This window comes from Palaemon carinicauda, chromosome 16, assembly GCF_036898095.1.
Source record: "Palaemon carinicauda isolate YSFRI2023 chromosome 16, ASM3689809v2, whole genome shotgun sequence".
Lineage (NCBI taxonomy): Eukaryota > Metazoa > Arthropoda > Malacostraca > Decapoda > Palaemonidae > Palaemon > Palaemon carinicauda.
Genome location: NC_090740.1, coordinates 103,649,249 through 103,659,248, shown reverse-complemented (window position 1 = coordinate 103,659,248; position 10,000 = coordinate 103,649,249).

The following is a 10,000-nucleotide window of genomic DNA, read 5'->3' as shown; positions in this document are numbered from 1 at the left end:
ATAGCCCAGTGTGGAAATGAAACAGGGAAATAAATGAACGATAAAAGAAGTAAGGAAAAAATAAAAACAAATATTTTTTAATATTTCAATAAACTTTAACATCATTAAACCACATAATTCATATATAGACTATAAAAAGACTTAAAAGACTTATGTCGGACTGTTAAAAAAAAATAAAATGTCCGCAGCTTTGAACTTAAGAATTTTTACTGATTCAACTACCCGATTAGGAAGATCATTCCTTAACTTAGTCATGGCAGGAATAAAACTTCTAGGATACTATGTAGTATTGAGCCTCATGGTGGAGTAGGTCTTACTATTAGAATTAACTACATGGCTACTATTACGAAAAGGATGGAATTGTCCATAAGATCTGAACGTAAAAGATGGTCAAAATTATGCAAAATCATATGCAACATGTATAATGAACAAATTAAAAGACTTTCTCAGTAATCCAATTTATATTGAAATTGTAGAAAACACAGACCTAATGTTATTCTGAAAAGTATACTTGCTGTCGAGAATCATACCTAAAAAAGTCATAAAAAAGTTAAAGAAATGAAGTATATTTAGATGGAAACCAAACTTAGATAGATCCTTCCTGAATGACTTTATTCTTAAGACTAATTTATAATTATATACAGTTTAAAGGAAGACAAGATAATTAACAGGGTAGTTATGCTTAATGGGTAGTAAGTATCTGTAAACACAAATATAACCTCTTGTAATAGGTAGTTATCAACATAAATACATAACACCTTTTCCCCTCGCGAAAAGAATGAAAGATTAAAGCAAATAAAAGGATAACACAATCAATAATTAAATGGTGGCATAGCTTCGAATAAATAATACAAAACATGCATAATATTATTAATCATTTTACATTCTAAAATAGTCAGGTGGTCTACTTTGTCTGCTAGACCTTCGAAGTTTTGGTAATTCAGATATCGATCCATCAGGTGAGTCATCAGAAGTTTTACCATTTTCATTTCCCGATAATTTTCCTGCAGCTGTCGCCTCCTTTTCTTCTACATTTGGGATTTCATTCTTCTCTGCACCTGCAACTTCATCACCTAACTCTTCACGAGTATTTATGAACTCTTTTGGTAATGGCGGGTCTGGATAGCTGATCAACTCTAAAAAATCACGTGCTAAAAGTTCATTTTTGTTATCTTGAGAATCATTGGAGATCAGTCTCATTTGATCAATATGCCTCTTCCATATTAAGTTACCGTCCACTTGTACATTGTATGTACATGGACCCAATTTAAGAACCACAACTCCTCGAGTCCATATGCCCTTCTTGGTATTTTGACGATAATCCCGAACCAGTACCACGTTCCCTATATCGAGTTCCCTCATTGGTTTCTCGTTCTCTGAGGCTTTTCTTTCAATTCTCTGAGATGCATCTGGATGTAATAAATCAAGGCGAGTGCGCAACTGCCGACCCATGAGCTCTGCAGGCGTGCGCTTTGTTGTACAGTGAGGTGTAGTTCGGTAAGTCAGTAGAAATTGACACAACTTGGTATTTAAAGATGTATTACACGATTGCAATGTTCTCATCGCCCTTTTCATTACTTGTTTGAATGTTCTTACTGTATTTTCGGCCTGCCCATTACTGCTTGGGTGATAAGCGGGTATCAGTATATGCTTTACACCATTAGGGTCATGAACTCTTGAAATTCCTCAGCCACAAACTGTCTTCCATTATCAGACACGAGCTCTACACAAACCCCATGCTGAGCAAATACCAGCCGCATGATGTCGATGGTATTCATAGTTGTAATTGATTTCATTGGGTGTACTTCTGGCCATTTTGAAAATGCGTCAATCATAACGAGGTACATTTGTCCCAGGAATGGTCCTGCGAAATCAACATGTACTCTTTCCCACGGACCAGAAGGCCATTTCCACGGATTACCCTCAGCACGAGTCGGCATTGGCTGAGTAGCCTGACAAGCCGAGCACCCTTGCACAGTGTTTTCAATATCTTGATCGATATTCGACCACCACACATGCAAGCGAGCTAATCCCTTCATCCTAACAATCCCCGTATAACCACCATGTAGCTCTTCTAAGATTTGAGTCCTATATCTAGACGGTATTACCACCCTGGCACCCCATAGAAGACATCCCTCTTCAATTGAAAACTCACGCTGACGGCTATGGAAGGGTTTCAGTTCCTGTGCTATGTCCTCAGAGTCTGGCCATCCATTTCTTGTGTAATATAAAGCTCTAGCCAGTACAGCATCATGAAAAGTTTCCCTTGCAACAGATTTCGCAGTTACAGGAAGAGAGTTCACCTGGTGCCTGTTAAATGCAGTTGCTTCTCGTGTCCAGTTTACAAGCTTATCTGATGCATCGGAGTCACAATCTGGTAAAGGCAACCGTGAGAGTGCATCAGCATTTCCATTGTCACTTGAACGACGTAATTCAATGTCATAATCATAAGCTGCTAACTGTATAGCCCAGCGTTGTATTCTTGCAGCTGCAAGGACTGGAATGCCCTTCCTGGGTCCCAGAATGTATGACAGTGGTTTGTTATCTGTAATAAGGGTGAATTTATGACCATGTAAATATTGATGAAACTTCCGTAGTCCAAAGATGATTGCCAAACCCTCACGCTCAATTAAGGAATAGTTACGTTCAGTGGGTGTTAACATCCTTGATGCATAAGCAATTGGTCTCTCTCCGTTACTGGTGATATGGGAAAGCACTGCTCCAAGTCCTTTGGGTGATGCATCTACTGCCAACGTCACAGGTTTACTCAAATCATAGTGCACTAATACTCCTGTTTCAGTGGTCAGCATTTTTTTAATTTCGGAAAAAGCTCTTTCACACTCTACTGACTAATGCCATTTTCTGTCTTTATGCAGTAATTCAGTGAGAGGCGCTGCGACTGATGAGAGATTTGGCACATAGCGACGGTAATGGTTTACCAGCCCCAGGAAGGATTGCATTTCAGACCTTGATTCTGGCCTTGGTGCATCCGTGACTGCTGCAATGGCATCCTCCGTCATATGGATACCCTCTTCATCCACAATGAAACTCAAATATTTCAAGGAGGGCTTCATAAATTCACATTTCGACAAATTACATTTCAACCCATTGATGTGCAACCACTCAAGTACCTTTTCAAGATTGTGTAAATGTTCAGCTTCGGTTCTCCAAGTAAGACTAATATCATCTATGTTGCATCCACAAAGTACTCCTTGCAGAACTTTATCCATTAAAGACTGAAAAAGTTGTGGTGCTGCTGAGACATCATATGGTAAACGGGTATATCTGTACAAACCAAGTGGTGTGTTGATTGTGACATATTTCCTAGATTCCTCATCTAATTCCACTTGCTGATAAGCTTGTGATAAATCTAACTTTGAGAAAGTTTTCCCACCGTTCAGTCGTTGGTAAAGTTCATCTGGATTTGGCATTGGATGTTGTTATGTAACACATCCCGACAACTTCTATTTTCTCTCCCGTCATGGTTTTCAGCACAATATCGCTGGATTGAAGTACTATATTTTTCAGATGTTTAGCAAAGAACTCTTCACTAATCAGTGACACAGAAGCTCCTGTGTCCAATTCCATATAAATTGGTATCCCATTTAATTTAACTTTCACTATTATCTCTGGAACCTTATTGTGTCTTGATTTCATTTTCTTAACATAATATTTCAATGTATGCACCAATTCATCCTGCAGTTTGCACTCTGTAGTATCTTCTTCTGAGCCACTGGTCTCCTCCTCTGCCATGTTGACCGCCGATCGTTTCCTTCCTTGTCTTCCATATTTCAAATTTCGATTGACTGTGGTGTGATTTTCCATTCGGCACATTCTACGAAGGTGTCCTTTTTTATGACACCCATTACACTCAGTATCCTTATGGAAACAAAAATCAGCCTTATGGTTTGTCTTCCCGCAACCATAACACTTGAGAGAAGCTGTCGGCCCAACAACTTTGTTTACCTCCTGAGTTTGACCCTGAATCTTCGTGACGTTTTCATCAGCCATTTCCTGACTTAGCGCAATCGAAAATGCTTTCTTTAAGTCAAGCTCCTGTTCACTTAATAGTTTCCTCTCTGCGAGCGGTTGGCCAATCCAATAACAAACAAGTCTCTTAAAACTTCCTCTTGAAAAGCACCAAACTGACATGTTTCCGCCAATTTCCGTTGCTCCGTTGCATAATTAGTGATGGATTCTCCTGGACGTTGTTTCCTATTGTAAAACATGAAACGTTCAGCTATCAGGATGGGTTTTGGGTGGAGGTGATTTTTCAAAAGCTCAGTAAGTTCTTGATAAGTCCTTGATGAGGGCTTATTAGGGGTAAGCAATGTTTTCAGAAGTCCATATGTAGGAGCGCCGACGGCGCTCAAGAAAAACTGCCCGTTTCTTATCTTCCTCTGTTATGTCATTTGCTAAGCAGAACTGATCAAACCTTTCGACATAATCTTCAAAGTCCTCGGATTTGTCATATGGTGCTATATTACCCATAATGCGCCATCCTTAATTTTCCCTTTCGTGAGTCAGTTCCTCATCGCCATTGAAGTATATTTACATGGAAACGAAACTCAGATAGATCCTTCCTGAATGACTTTATTCTTAAGACTAATTTATAATGATATACAGTTTAAAGGAAGACAAGATAGTTAACAGGGTAGTTATGCTTAATGAGTAGTAAGTATCTGTAAACACAAATATAACCTCTTGTAATAGGTAGTTATCAACATAAATACATAACAAGAAACATTATCACTGTAGAGATCCGGATGTTGGGGAGGCAATGCCCTTTACCTACTTACAATCGTAGATTAAGTTTTGTCAGGATTCTGCTTCATACTCCATAATTTGCACCATGCACTAATTTTAGCTAAATCTCTACTAAGGGATTCACCAACCCCAGATTTACATTGATGATATGGAATTGATGCAAAGAGAGTAGCTTTATCTGCTTATGCAAAAAGCTTGTTTTCTAGACCAAACCACATATACGTATGTAGTATGAAATGTAATGGGCCAAGAACACTACCCTAAGAAACACTAGATATCACATTCCTTTACTCACTAGGGTGCCCATCAACAACAAAATTTTGCTATCTATTACTTGAAAAACCAATAATAATGCTGAAAAACGACACACCCACTAAAAACCGCTTGAGTTAGAAAACAAGAGCATCATAATTCACACGGTCAAAGGCATCACTAAAATCAAGGCCAATTATATGAACCTCCTGACAAAAATCAAGGTATTTCTGTAAAGTATTGGAGATTATAAAAAGTGCATCACATTTTCAAAGGTCTTTACGAAAACCAAATTGCAACGTGGGAAAAGATGATTACCTTCTGCAAAACAAATTAAAAATACCATTTGTGTCTACACTTCCATAAGCAACAAGGTCCATCAATAACACTGTTGCATCTACACAAAAGAGTACAGATTTAAGGGTAGTCCACCACTTATGTTCCTATGTTGTATCAGGAAGGGTTTCTTCTATGGTTAGAGTGTATTCATTTTCAGTTGAAGCATAAACTCTCCGAGCAATAGCTCTAAGCTAAGTATAATTATTCCAGGTCAAATCTGATCTGTTACCTTTCAAAAGATTCTAGGCCCTCCTGCTTCTTCAAGTAAGCACGTCTACAGTCATTATTGAACCATTATTTATTCTTTAATCAGTACCTTAGCACACGAGAAGGGATACGCCTATCAATTATGTATACTAAATTCTCCTTCAAGGTGACAGCATGATTAACACTACAATAAAAATGTGACCAATTCAATCACAAAAGATCGTGCAGAATCCCATTCGTAGGTGTTGCGATCTCATATACATCTTGCATGATTACGATACACTACTAATGAAATCAATGGCCAAAGTTATCTCGATATTGTAGATACATTTTCCAAGTAGCCAAAGGTGTTTTTGATTAAAAAGACAGATACTATTTCAACAATAGCAACTCTCAAATTTCTTTTCACACAGCATTGATTACCTGAGACCATTGTCTCAGAAATGGAGTGCAATTCACTTTGGACTTGTTTCAAAACAATTCTTTAGTCCCTCTGCCTCCAGCATATGGGTTAGCCACCGAATCACCCCTTAAGTCTAAAGGTCTTGCTAAATGGTGTATGAACACATTCACGCGATCTCTATTGAGAGCACAAGGGGGAGGGAACTACAGAAGAAGTATTACAAGTTTTTCTTTTCAACTCTCTGACAATACTCAATCCCAGTATCAACAATGTATCCGAGCTTTAGCCCTTTGTGCGGAAGCTGCATACCATACTTCATGATCTACACTCAAGGGTGATCTGGAAGAAATCAACCATTAGATATCATCCTGGAGCGTGTTGAATGAATCAGTTTATGCGGGAGACTATCATCCAGAAGCTTCTTGTTGGAAAGCTAGAATCATCATTGGAATACATGGTAATTATATGATTTAGGTTTAAGTTGGCACTATGTGTTAGTGCGCTATCAGGATCAATTGGGACACTACCCTACAATTGGTCACAAGTGCAACCCCTCACAAACCTTCAATCCCTCTCAATCTACTAATAGACACTTTGATTTAAAAAAAAAAATAAATAAATAAATAAACAAATAAAAAGTTTAGCCAATGAGACTCAAGTTTGGCCAACCAATGTCAGTTGGGAATCAAGTATAGGTACCAACCAGCATCCAAGGAGTAGCCGCACTCGAGCACCAGTAGAACGCTTGCAAGTCGATCCCTGGTATCCCCTACTATATTTAACACTCAAAAGGGGAAGTGTTAGGGTTGTTCATTTGACCCCCTGACTACTCGTTGGTTGTTGGTAGTATCATTGTGGGAAAACTACTACTCCTTCCTCGTTGACCCATTTACGCCAGTCATCCTAGCAAAGATGGGGTTCACCCGGAAGCGATTACAACACAAATGTTTTTGGGTATTTTTTTATCTACAAGTATACAAATTTAACATATCAAAAGTCTATGAAAATCTTTTGAGCTATTTTTTTTTCTTTTTTTGAAAGGTCTTCAATACAATTCAGGCTAAAAATTAGTCCATGAGTAAAAAAGTTATCCTAAGTTTTTGCTTGTCACAGACTTAATTAGTCATTCACATTAACAAATATAGCTTATTGTGATGACACACATATATTTACACTCGAAAACTACAAACATGAAGTTGGGCTTTAAAAAAAATGAAAATAAGAATATATTTAATAATCTAAGTCAAAAGTTCTTAAAAATTGCTGAAAAAAATAATAGTTTTTCTGTTTTAATCTCAGTATAATACGAATTCTTATCACGAACATATATATAGTTTTAAAATTTTAGAATGAGACTTTTTTTAATAGGTACTTTGTACATAAATAACATAGTTTTGGTATCAAATTCAAATATTCTTGAAACATATGAGTCATCATTTTAAAGTTAAGAGTCTTGAAATTTTGTTAGGTGAGTGAAAGCATTTTCTATTCTGTTGTTTGGCCAATGTTTTTTTTTTTTTTTTTTTTTTTATTTTCATAGCATTGAATAATGATATAATGATAGCTTATTTTGAAAATCATAGTTTTATTTTTTTCATCTAAATTCATGTCATGTTTAATAAACAAAAATTCCTGGATAATCAAATTCACATTACATTTAGTGGATGTTATATTTGACATCAGATTTCCCGCAAGATTATGAGTCATGCCAGTATTCCAAAAGAATCTTATGATATATATTTACAGAAAAGCAAAGTTTTACAAATGGTATATTGAAATGATAATAAACAATCCTAAAGATAGTATGTATTGTAAAATATCTATGAATTGGCAAACGCATCTACATCAACTTCACCTTAAAGTTCATAGGTAACCTCACTGTTCATACATGAAACTCCACTGAATTCACCATACATAGTAGAACACATAAGACCACTTTCATAGCACTCACATGTACTAGTCCCACAATCTTTTTTTTTTTTTTTTTTTGTGTATTTACATTTTAAGAAATCTTTAGCAAATGTTCGGGTGCAGGAGACATTGACATATAAACTGAAAGCCTTTCATCTTTTCTTACTTTCCAACCATAGTCTTCTGGATCACGATGTTTTCTTCCTTGCCCTAATTGCACCTGATAAGATACACCCAGGAAAGGAAAGGATGATGAATCTGATGTCGGATGCAGGCTCTCCAGGGATGGTGCTTTAGTAGTTTAGGCAATTTTATCACACAATTTTGCTACACGAAGCTTATCAAGAGTATCTGTTTTTTCCACCATGAATGATAACCAATAATTATTCTCTTGAATGAGCAATATCTTCTTTAGGGGCATCTGGGTTCAAAAAGACCTTGCTAAAAAGATTAAAATTCTCCAATTTCATAAACTTATGCAGAACTACACTTTTAGAAATAGAAACAAATCGTGATTATGCACCACACCCTAAAAAACCACGAAAAAATAAAATAGCTTTACCAACTTAAAGCCCCAATTCTATTTGAGTCTCCTTGATATGCCAAACTATAGGAAAACTTTTTGATTTAGACATATTTTCAGATGCTAGAAAAATATTTTGGTATTTATCCTCTACATGATGAAGTAATAAGATCAATAAATCCTTATCCTCTCCAGTAACTAGTGTTTTTTTTTTCTGCAGATTTGATTGCTGTTTTAACCATTAATTAGTCTGCATCGCCAGATGAATGAATAGTTTAAAAATGTATTTGATTCATTTCAATGATAAGCATATCTAGAAAGCACTACTTGTTATTATGATTCAGAAGAAAATCCTTATTAGAATATTCAATTTAATTTTTGCGCTAAAGTTTACAGATATTCCTTCGTTTCTCTTAACTCTTCTGATATGTGTGGTATCTTTGATAGATGAATTACCATCCTGTCCATCAAATACAACTATAATTTCTTCTCCAAAGTGCTTTACAACATGATTTATATAGGTGTCACATATATCACTGTAAGTCTGTCCTTTAGTCCAATGAATCTTGTGAAATGATGACCCTCTATCAACTCCCTAAAGCAGCATTTTCTGGGATCATGTATTTATCTGATAAAACTGATGGCCAAATACCATTTGCCACCTGAGGATTGTTTGCCTCTCATAATGATTCATTACATTCAATTAGAGCAGGAAGGTAGGTACTTAGCTCATAAGAAAAAGTAGTTTTTAAAATCTACATCAGATCCAATACCCCAGACAACAGTTATTAACTGCTGACACATTTATGAGGTACTGGCAAATTTGAGTGGCCAGTAGGTGGGTCTACTGGGAAGGAAGACGGAGGGGGCGGCCAATGTCTCCTTTGTACCAGGTCGCCTTCTTTATTCGATCCCATATCACCGCCGTCGCAAATGTTATATCTTCCTGATATTTCGAGAATCGGAGAGAACGAATTTATCTAACAAGAAAAGTGCAACCCGCCATCAGAATTTTCTCGTCTTTTATCTCCAGAGATAAAATACAATGAACTCGATTACTAAAGATATTAATTTATACTAAGGCTCACCATGGATACACAACTAACATTTTAAAAGTAATTGACATTGCTATAAAAATGTATAAGTACGTATATGGTTGAGGTAATATACATACTGATAGAACATTTAACGTAACTCTGAACATATGACATCCTTATTTTATCGTCAGAGCCTTTTTGAAAAAGACTAAAAGAGCTCCAGCATGCGGTGCTTAGTTACATTGGAGAAGTTTTGGATATGATCCCCAAGCAGATACATATAGTGTAAGTTATAGCACAAAGTATTGCCGGGGTGAAATTCTGGCAATGGCTCCGGCTTGTTGAGATTAATGTCGTCAAAATGAAGACTAAACGGCAAAGTTGAAGACATTCTTGAGATGTTGATATCTTGCATCAATGATTACGACAACAACGTTTTGGCGGCGAATGGATAAAAAAAAATAACTCAAAGTATCCATTGGTCAAAATATGCTAAAATATGTGGGAACCTTAAGTTAGGGATATATTTAACAGTAAAAGTATCACTAGAAATCATGTTCT